We start from the raw sequence: 10424 nt of genomic DNA, 5'->3' as shown, positions 1-10424 counted from the left end.
GATACCACCAGTCTTTCAAGATTCAACCACTTCTTCCAGGAAGCCTTTGCTGATTCTACTGGTGAGGATGGCACACCCCTCCCCCCCTGGGTTCTCACTAAACACAGAGCCCATACCCCACAGAGACATCTATTCCAGCCAGTGATATATCGGACCCCTCTTTTGTCCAAGTCTCTAGGGCAGAGATGGTGTCTCATTCATTTTGTCCCAGTGCCTGGCCCAGGGAGGCTTACACTGCCAAGTAGTACCAGGAAGAAAGGAACTGCTGCTGGAGGCAGGCCCACAGAATGACCCTCCTCTGAGCGACCGCCCCCCTCCATGGGTCAGTTTACACAATGAGGGGTCTACACACAGACGTGGGAGTGGACGTGGAAAGGCATAAGCAGTTGCTGATTTCCACCTCCTCTAATCGCATCCTGTTCATGAGCTATCCAACAGGCAGGTGTGGGCAGCCCATCTACCTTCACCCACAGGACCACTGCTTTGCAACCCTTTATTTTGCCCAAGGCCCAGTGCCAGAGCCAGAAAAGGCCCTTTCCTCGAGGAAGATTCCTAGTGAGGATCTTCTAATAATATGGCATGAAGCCGAGCAGATTCCTGCCCTGCCCCCAGTAGTATTACAAGAAGGACTACCCTGGGAGTTTCGTTATCATCCTATTACTGTAAGTGATGGCTTGACACCACCCTCCGCTTTGGTATTACCATATAATCATTTCTGTAAAACGCTTCAGGACCATCATTAGCACAGGGAGCAAATTACATGACTTGCCAGCAGGGATTGTACTACTGATAAACTAAGATGAAATTAAACTAAAAAAATAAAATGGTATGAATATTGCATTACCATGCTCATACCCACTCACAGGGCGAACAAGAAGGGCCAGAATCACATAAGCTGCAGTACCCTGAGGTTGCCTCACTTGCATTCAGTGACCAAGACGGTCGGTGGGCCAGAATCTCTGAGAGGCCGCTTCACCGGTAGCTGAGCCATTCCACCAAACGCAAGATGGAATTTCTCTTTGTTTAATTGAGCTGCAGTTGACGTTTCACATCATAGGAGTTTTACATGTGCAACATAATGATTTGGTATACGTTATATACTGTGCAATGATCAGCACAAGAAGTTCAGTTAGCATCCATCATCACACGTGGTTACACTTCTTTCTCTGGTGATGAGAACTTTAAGATCTACTCTCTTATCAACTTTCACATACACCATATGGTATTATTAACTAGAGTCCCCACGCTGTACATTACATCCCAGGACTTATTTATCTTATACCAGGAAATGTGTACCTTTTGACATATATGATACACGACTACATGTATCATAGAACAAAGCAATGCATGAATATATACCACTGTATGGAGCCATATCTCTCTGTAATCCGTGTATTTCAACATCCCTTTCAGCCTGTCTGCAGGAGTCTGTGGCTACAGGAACAGATAATCCGTGCCAGTGTGTCCATGAACACGACTTACAGCACATTAGGACAGTTGCTCGCTAAGTAAATCGTGGTTTTCTTGCACCTTTTTTCTTTTTTCCTTCTTTCTTTCCTTCCTTGCTTTTCTTTCTTCCTTATGTTTCTTTCTTTCTTTCTTTTTTTATTTCTTTTTAATCTTCTCTAGATTCATTTAGCACCTCTGTCACGAGACCTGGGTGCAAGGTGTGAGAACTCAGTGATGAATTAAACACACATGGCCCTGCCCATGTATCTTATCATCTAATGAGAGTGAGACACAAAAATATAAACACGTAGATGACTGAAAATGATAAGAAATGCTAGGAAGGAAAGGGGTGTAGAGCTGGGAGGTATCAGCTCTAAAGAGGGTGCAATGAATGGAATATTGTGTCCCTCAAAATTCCTATGTTGAAATCCTAATCCCAACGTGATGGGATTCTGAGGTAGGGCCTTTGGGTGGTAATTCAGTCATGAGGGTGTAGCCCTCATGAATGGGATTTGTGCCCTTATAAAAAGAGGTCAGAAAGCTAGCTCACTCCACCATGTGAGGATACAAGGAGAAGTCAGCAGAAGAGGGCCCTCACCAGAACCCAATTATGGTGGCACCCTGGTCTTGGATTTCTAGCTTCCACAACTGTGAGAAATAAATTTTTGTTGCTTATAAGCCACCCAGTCTATGATACATTGTTATAGCAGCCCAAACCCACTAAGACAGAAAGTATCAGGGCTCCCCAAGAAGTGAATTTAAAGCTGTTTCCTTAAAAATGGCTGGGGGTGAGGGGGAGCCAGCCATGTGACAAGCAGAGGAGAAAAGCATTACAGGCAGCAGGTGCCAAGGCCCTTTGACAGGAAAGGGCTTAGCATGTTCAAGAAACAAGAACACAGCCAGGGGGGCTGGAGTGCAGGAAACGAGGAGAGAAGTGCAGGTAAATGGCCATGGCAAGACTTGTGGGCCATTACAGACACAGAAGGTATGCGCCCTAGGAAACTGTTGAAGGATGCTTAACCAGGCAATATCACAACCCTATTTATATTTTGGTAGTATGACTTTTGATTCTGTGTGAGAAATGACTTGGGGAGAGGGGAGCACAAGAAACAGCAGGAAGACTGTTAACACAAGCATGGTTACCTGGGCTGAGGGAACCAGTTCAAGGTGAAATCAACAGCCCTTTCTGACCACTAGGGCATGTGTCGATGAGCAGGAGACAGGACTCAAGAATGAGGCCCAAGATTCTGGATTAAGCACTAGGTGGATGATGAATCCAGAAAGGGAAGAATGGACAAGTTTGGGGGAAATATCAGATTTCCGCCTTGGATGAGGGAAGACCTTGAGAGACAAGTAAGTAGAATCAAACAGAGGCAGTTGGGTATTGTATCAGTCTGATTCAGTAGGAAAACAGAAACCACACCAGTCCTTTTAACAGTGAGAATTGAATATGGGGATCGGTTAAACAGATATTGGAAGACTGAGGACAGAAAAGGGACCCTGGGATAACACAGAGGTGGCAACTTCAGGGAGCTGCTGTCACCACTAGGACTGGGGAGAATGAAGTGAAGGGGGTGCGGTTAGCACAACCAGAGGCTCAGAGCAGGAGCCTTGCTGAGCCGCGACCCAAATCTCTGAGCAGGGCTCACTGCCAGGCTGGTGCTGGTGGATCTGAGGGAGTTCCAGGAGGCCAGTTGTAGGAGTATGGGGAAAAGATGAAAACTGACAGCAACAGCTAAACTGCCACCGCCCAGAAAGGACCATTGCTACAGTGATGCCATCCAGAAGAGTGAGCAAGACGGAACGCAGCACTTTCCTTCACCCCATTCCAGGCTTCCTCTGGCATCCCCTAGTAGCAGAGCCTAGCGGAGCCAGCTGGCAAAGGAATAATGACATCTGCAGAGCCACAACCCTACATCGCAGACCAAGTCAAGAAGGGTGGGTTTAGAACTGAGAGATGACAGCTTAATAATCAGCACAGTTATATAGGACTAGAACTCAAAGGATGGGCCTAGGCTGGGGACACAAACTCGGGACTCACCAGTGGACATGACTCATGACTCAGATCTTCTAGAACACGAATGGCATCAAGTGCCCTGAACTCAGCTAGGCTCTGTAGGGTAAACCAGAGAGACACAGAGCTAGTTCCTGTCTCTGGTGGCTTCTTAACAACAAGGGCACCTGGAAAGCAATTAAATTTTGAATATGTCACTTTGCCTCTGGAGGTACGGGTCCCAACCCCAGGTGAACATTGGAATCACCTCTGGAACTTTTAAAAAATCAGATGCCCAGGTCCCACCTATCAGATTATGCAGCATGGGGTAGGAGGTTGGCTAGACATTTGTATTTTCTAAAAGCCTCTGAGACATTCTGAGAAACAACCCTTTCTCAGACCAATAAGCATTTGGGCCCCACAAGATGGCAGCCGAATTGCTGGAAGATGGTTCCTAATCCTAGGAGGACGAGAATTAGCTTTTGAAGAATGGGCAGAAATTGGATAAGGTGCAGGTGAGAGGAAAAGCTGCCATGAGGATGGACGCCTTGCATAAGAGCAGAGAGGCAGAAATGAATAGGAAACTGGGTACAATAGATACTCCAAAAATGCTCATTGATTTAAATGGGCACCTACAGTTCTCGAAACAGGAAGAGACATGGTGAATGAGAAACAGGGTATATGAGAAAATGTTGATGTCATTCAAACTGTTATTTTAACAGTTGTCCTGCTCCGAAATAAGTAAGGGGTTATATGCAAGGAACAAAGAGATAATGAACCCCAAGGTGGTGGGATTCTCCTACATACAAGCATCCCTATTGCTGCCTACCTTCACGTCTTCCTGGTTAAAGCCCTCACTCTGGGCCATGCCCCACCACACACACACACTGGCACACGCATATATGTACACGTACAGCAACATACACAGACACTTGTATACACACAACCCCCACACACACACATACACAAAACACACAACACATTCACCACCTCTGAATCACACTATCCATTCCGAGGTCAGTGAAAAGTTCAAGAATCAATAGGATCAATAGGGATTTGCCTTGTAGCTTGAAGGACTAGAAGATCAAAGAGGTATGTTCTGAAAGAATACTTAAATATCTGCGACAGGAGATCAGATGGGAAGAAGGAAAGGGTTGACATGATGGAAGCGGGTGAAGGGAGGCATTGCCCTGTCACCTCGGTGTCCAAATGATCTGGGAGGCCATTTTCATTTGAAACCAAAGGGTTTCTTTGATAGCAAACAACCAGAAGAATCAGGTGGTATGGAAATTCTCAGAAAAGCTAAAACATTCTAAGGCAAATAATTGACTGAATCTAAGAAAAAAATGCAATTTGGGGAGAACCCAAGGGACACGTGATACTGCAAAACTGAACTGGGCCCAGAAGCTTGAATTTTTTATACCAAGTTGTAGAAGTTAGCAAGACAGGGTCCAAAACAGTTCTTCAGATGCTGCAAATCTACGCATGACTTCATTTCCATTCCTTTAATTCCACTAGGAGCTACAATTTCTAAATTTTCCTTCAGGAAAAAGAATATTTAGCTCAGAAATAAAGCTTTCTATATAAAACTGTAGCTGTTTCGGGGTTTATTTCTTTGATATTTTTTTCCCAAGAAAATCAGAATAAAGGGAGTCTTTCATCTTAATAAAGCCAGCCATGGAAATTTTCTCTCTAAGCACCAAAGCACACAATAGATTCACTCAATAAAAGTTGACCACGTGTTACACCAGCCTGGTCCTGGGCACATGGAACAAATCGAGCAGGCTCTGCCTGCCATGGGCTTCCCCACATGGAACGATGGGACAAAATCCAGCCGAACCCCTATGGAGGCTCTGTGTCCAGGCCAGGCTTCATGGAATGAGTGAAACATCCCTGGGGTCATGAAAATGGAAGGGAATTAAGGGAGCTGAGAAGTGAGAAGCAGGCCTCCCAGGGGAACAGAATGAGGAAAGGTGTAGAGGCTAGACTAGAATTTTCAGCCCCACCCCCCATTCTTCAGAGAGGGGAGGGAGGCTGGGAATGGAGTTAATAATTGACCGTACCTATGTGAGGAAGCCTCCGTAAAAATCCCCATAGTATGGGGTTCAAGGAGCTTCCAGGTTAGTAAACATATCCACGTGACAGGACAGGGACGCAGCCCAACTCCACGGGGACATGAGATCCTAGTCTCAGGACCCTCCTAGACCTCACCCTAAGTATCACTTTATCTGGCTGTTCATCTGTATCCTTTACCTCCTTTAATAAACTGGTGAACGTGGTTCCCTGAGCTCTGTGACCTATTATAGCAAATAACCAAACCCAAGGAAGAGTTGTAGGAACTCAACCGGAAGGTGAGAATACAGGTGACCACCTGCGACCTGTGACTGAGGTCTGAAGTGGGGGCGGTCTTGTGGGGCTGAGCCCGTAAGTTGTGAGATCTGACGCCAGCTCCAGGTAGCTAGTGTCAGAAGTAAAGTGAATTATAAACACCCAGCTGGAGCTGTTGTTGTGAAGAGTTGCTTGGTGTGGGAACCCCCTCTCCACATTTGGTGACCAGGAGTGAAGTGTGGCCACAGTGTGAGAGCAAAGGAGAAATACACGGAAGTGTGTTTTTCCTCTTCAATCAGTGATAAGCACAGATGAATTTGTGGCCACAGTGTAGAGGGTGAATGGAAAACAAGTTTTGAGTTTATCCTGTGACTAATGAGGAGCATATATAGGTTGTTGAGCTGGAAATGAGTAATAATAGTAATTATAATAGAAATAGCTAACACTAATAACCATGTTCCAGCACTCTACCAAGCATTTTACATGTATTGGCTCATTAAATTCTCACAAAAACCCTGCGAGATAGGCACTCTCATTATCTCCATTTTACTGATGAGGAAACTGAGGCACAGAGGGGTTGAGATAACACACAGCCTGTGTCCTTGCAGGCTCTGATAGGTGAGGGTTCTCATGCCTTCATACTGCGCCCTGCAGGCCTCATGGAGAGCCCGTCTGAGATGGCAGCTGAAGCGCAGGAGAAATGGAGGTGAGAAGTAGAGGGGACCTGGCCTTGTGCCAGGGCCTGGATCAGGATTCACCCCTCTCCTTTCAAATCCTCCTTTGTGGCTTAAGCTACTTGGAAGAGGGGCTGTGTCACTTAGAGTATGCTTTCCTTTCCCCTTTTATTATTTTCAGATTGGGCCCCTCCCTCCGCTGGGAAACTGCCTCCCTCAGCAGCACTTTACTAAGTGGTGACGAAGTGCCAGGTACTGTGCTGATGCAGGGACACGGGGATGAGGGAGACACTGGCCCCCCCTCAGGAGCAGAACCCTGTGCAAAGGGCCACGCGTGCAGGGCAGGCCAGGTCACAGCGGGAGCAGGAGGGCCTAGGATGCCCTGGGGACCCGAGGAAGACTCTCAGAGGAGGCAACATCCGAGTACGTTGGGGAGGGTGAGCAGAGGCGGACAGAGACATTGGAAGAGGGACATACACTATGTCTTCACCTAGGCCCAGAGAGCCAGCAAGATCCTGTGACAAGGTCCAGACGGACGCTTCCCCTGCATTGTTGCCTCATGCCAGTAGAGGTTTGGGGTACCCATGCCCCCACAAAGAACAGTAACAGAAGGGCCACAGATGTCCAAGTGTCAGATACTCAGTGTCCCTAGTTAGGGCTTGTTTCCCAGTTTAAAAGAAGCTGCAGGTCTTGTGTGGGCAAAAGTGAGTGGCTAGGTTATGTTTTATCGAAGTGAGAGTCAACTTCTTTTGGGACCAGCCCAGTCCCTCTGAGGGTTTACAGGTGAGAATCCACTTGTCAGGTTGCAGGGACCTCACCTCACGCCTTGCCTGTGAGGACTGGATTCCCTCAATCGAATGTTCCAAACTATGAAAATCAGGTCTTCCCTCCCAGCTCTCCAGAATAGCCGGGAAGGGAGGATGAAGTCCCTGGCACATCTGTAAGCATTTCCAAGAGGACACCTTGTTTGAGCAATTGTCACCCTCCCCGGGAGATGCCCCAGACAAAGTACCGGCCTCAAGACTCCCAGATGTAGGCCTGTGTCCCGTCTCTGCCACACTGTCTCTGTAGAAGCCCGGCGAGGGGTTTACACTCTGGGCCTCAGGATTTAATTCTGCAAAAGGGATAGAAACACCCACTTGGAAGAATAGTCACGAAAACGGCAGGGATATAGGATAAACTTAGTGCCTGGCCTGTGGCAGGTACACAGCGACTGAGATTTGTTGCTACAATTGCAAGGATAATCCACCCAACTGCCATCCTTCCATTCAGCCAAGTCTTGATGCAACCTGCCTCTTTTTAAGGACTCTCTTTAAGAATCTGGAAAAGTTACAGACCCTCCTTTAAAGAAAAGCACATACGCACAAGATTTTGCATAGGATTTCAGTGGAGTCATGAAACCCCTAGTCCCACTTCTCGGCCGCACCTTGCGGGAGTCCAGGGGCTCCAAGTTCAGAGGCCTTGCATTCAGAAGGACGTGACTGTGCCTGAACTAATTTATTTTGCACTGAGATGAGAGTGAGGTGGCCTCTTTATACCTTTTCCCAGGCCAGTCTTGGGAGGCTGGTCACCATACCACCATGAATGGCTCACAGAGATCTCCTGGCCCAGAGGGGCCCAGCAATTGGACCAGAGAGCACTGAGCTCCAGGAATCATTGTGAACACCGAACACTGTGTGCAGCCATAGAAACTAGCAGCACCCATCCCATGCACGAGCTTGCATTTTTCAAACATGAGAAACTGCTATGGCAACAAACACAAAATAGTTACAAAAAGCACAAGCACCAACCTGTGGAGGTACCAGAAATATTTTGACATTTAGGGAGACCCTCAAACTTGACAAGGTCAGAAATCCCTGCTGTGGTCTAGCTGCCCTCCCCTGGCCCCCAGTCCAATGTAGGTATCCATGACAGGGGGTTGCCTAGGCAATGCCTGAACAGTTGGCCTCCTGTGGCAACTAATATAATTAAAGTAGAAACCTTTTAGAGCATAGTTTAAACAGAATAGAATCATGCCACATCAAAGAGCCCCTTTTTTAGCTCCTGCAAATAAATCCCATCTCCAGGGTTTATGGGTCACAGACTCTGCTCACAGCCACTTTGCCAGTTCTCCATACCTAGACTCTTGTACACAAAAAGAAAGGTTTAGGTTGGGTTTGTTCATTTGTCTCTGTTTCTTTTTTCTTTTATCTTGCTCTCTTAAAGTCACAGAATCTAAAGTTAGAGAAAAAGATGAAATAGTTTTGCCTGCTGTTCAGATTTAGAGAGCCAATGTTTCAATTTGCTCCCAAACTGCAACTGAATCAAAATGGCAGGTTTAAACTGTCTTCAATCTACTAGATGTTAGCCAGTGAAAACATGAAGAAATGTAACAATAGCAACAAGCAGAGATAGATGTCTTACAGCAAAGTGAGTGAATCAATGAACCTTTTTACACCACTGATTCCAAGCCTATGCTCCTTCCATCCCTTCCCTTGCCCTTATTTAATCTTCCAAGGGCTTTCGTCTTGAAATAAAGGTGAACAAATCTGTCACTCCCTTTCTCCATCTCTTCCCTTATAAATGATCACCTGTGTTGCCTGCAATTCAGGAAGCTTCCACCAGGGGGTGGTACTCCATTACTGCAGATTTAGCGACAATGTCTGTATACATCAAAGCCAAAACACCAACATTTGTTCTATTGGTCTCCAGGTAATGGAATTATGGGAAAATCTTTTTCTGCATCTTTATCTTTTTCTTCTACTTTCAAAAGAATCTATTTCTTTGATAATCAGAAAAAAATAATTTGTAAATGTTTTAAAGTTATTACATTAAAATAGTATTACATAAATAACAAAGACAACAAAATGGATGCTGGAATATTACCTTTCATTACCATTAAGTGTAAGGCTATACGCTCCATCGTGTACACGAGGAAATAAGGGACTCTGGATACAATCATGATCTATAGTTTGCCACTATAGATCATTAAGTGGCTGTTTATTGTTCAAATGATCATCCTTGTCACCTTGCATTTGGCATGTTAGTTTGGCTCAAAAGAAAGAGACCAAATGCTGCCACTGCAAAGAATCTGAATCCCAGGAACTCCAGTGACTGGTCTCTCCTTTGGTCTTCAGATGTTCAATCTGTCACTATTGGTCAGTGTGTGTACAACAAAATTTAGAAAAAGGAAAGAGCACAACTGAGCTGTTGTTCTTGCTTTTTTCTTCCCAACTCTTCTCAGATTTACCATTGGGACTTGGGACTTTCTATCTTCACCTCAGATTGCGAGTCTTAAAAAAAAAAAAAGAGTACTAATGCCCCTTGCAATAGTAGTTGTAAAGAAATGTTGTATGAAACTATTACATTGGCAGAAAAATATGAGGGCAGAGCCTGGCCAAAGTTTTCCATCATGTCGGGACAAGGAGAAATGGGACAGAGTTGGGCAGGATGCACTGCCACCATTTAATAAAGATTCCCATTTATTGAGTGGACACCGAAGTTTGTGGGTTTGAGCCATCCTCATGGAATCTTACTCAAAAGTAGTGTCTGCCAGGTGGGGAAATCCATCTGTAAGAGGCTGTGGGTGTACCTTTGGGGACAAAAGTAGAGGAAGCAGGAGCCAGGAGCAGATGCGGAAGGGCAGCAAAGAAGAGTGAAAAAGTCACCATGCCCTCCTTTCCCACTGTAGGTTCCTAAGCTTTGGTCATTCTAAACCGAAAGGAGGAGAGGAGTGGAATGTGAGATTAGAGTTTTTATTTAGATTTGACTAGACCCTTTAAAATGTGAAAACAGAGTTCTTGTAACTGATAAGTGATCAGCATGCTATGAAATCATCTACAGGAAACATTGTGGGCAGAGAAAGAGATCTGACAGAACGTGTTGGAAGACAATGATGGGATTAAACCATTCAATAAAGTGGTTACACCATTAGGTAAATTATATATAATTATTATATATGTAATATATAATATATATGTTATATATATTAATATATATGT

The 10424-nt window shown here is 45.4% G+C and overlaps 1 long non-coding RNA gene across 1 annotated transcript in view; it reads right to left on the bottom strand.

Moving 5' to 3' along the window:
- The window catches only part of LOC308507412, a 134651-nt gene that overhangs the window by 27262 nt on the left and 96965 nt on the right, over positions 1-10424 (bottom strand). The gene's annotated exons all lie outside the window — the stretch shown is intronic.

Source organism: Rhinolophus hipposideros, assembly GCF_964194185.1.
Source record: "Rhinolophus hipposideros genome assembly, chromosome: 14".
Lineage (NCBI taxonomy): Eukaryota > Metazoa > Chordata > Mammalia > Chiroptera > Rhinolophidae > Rhinolophus > Rhinolophus hipposideros.
The sequence above is the reverse complement of the archived record's forward strand: the minus strand, read 5'-3'. Positions and strand labels throughout refer to the sequence as shown.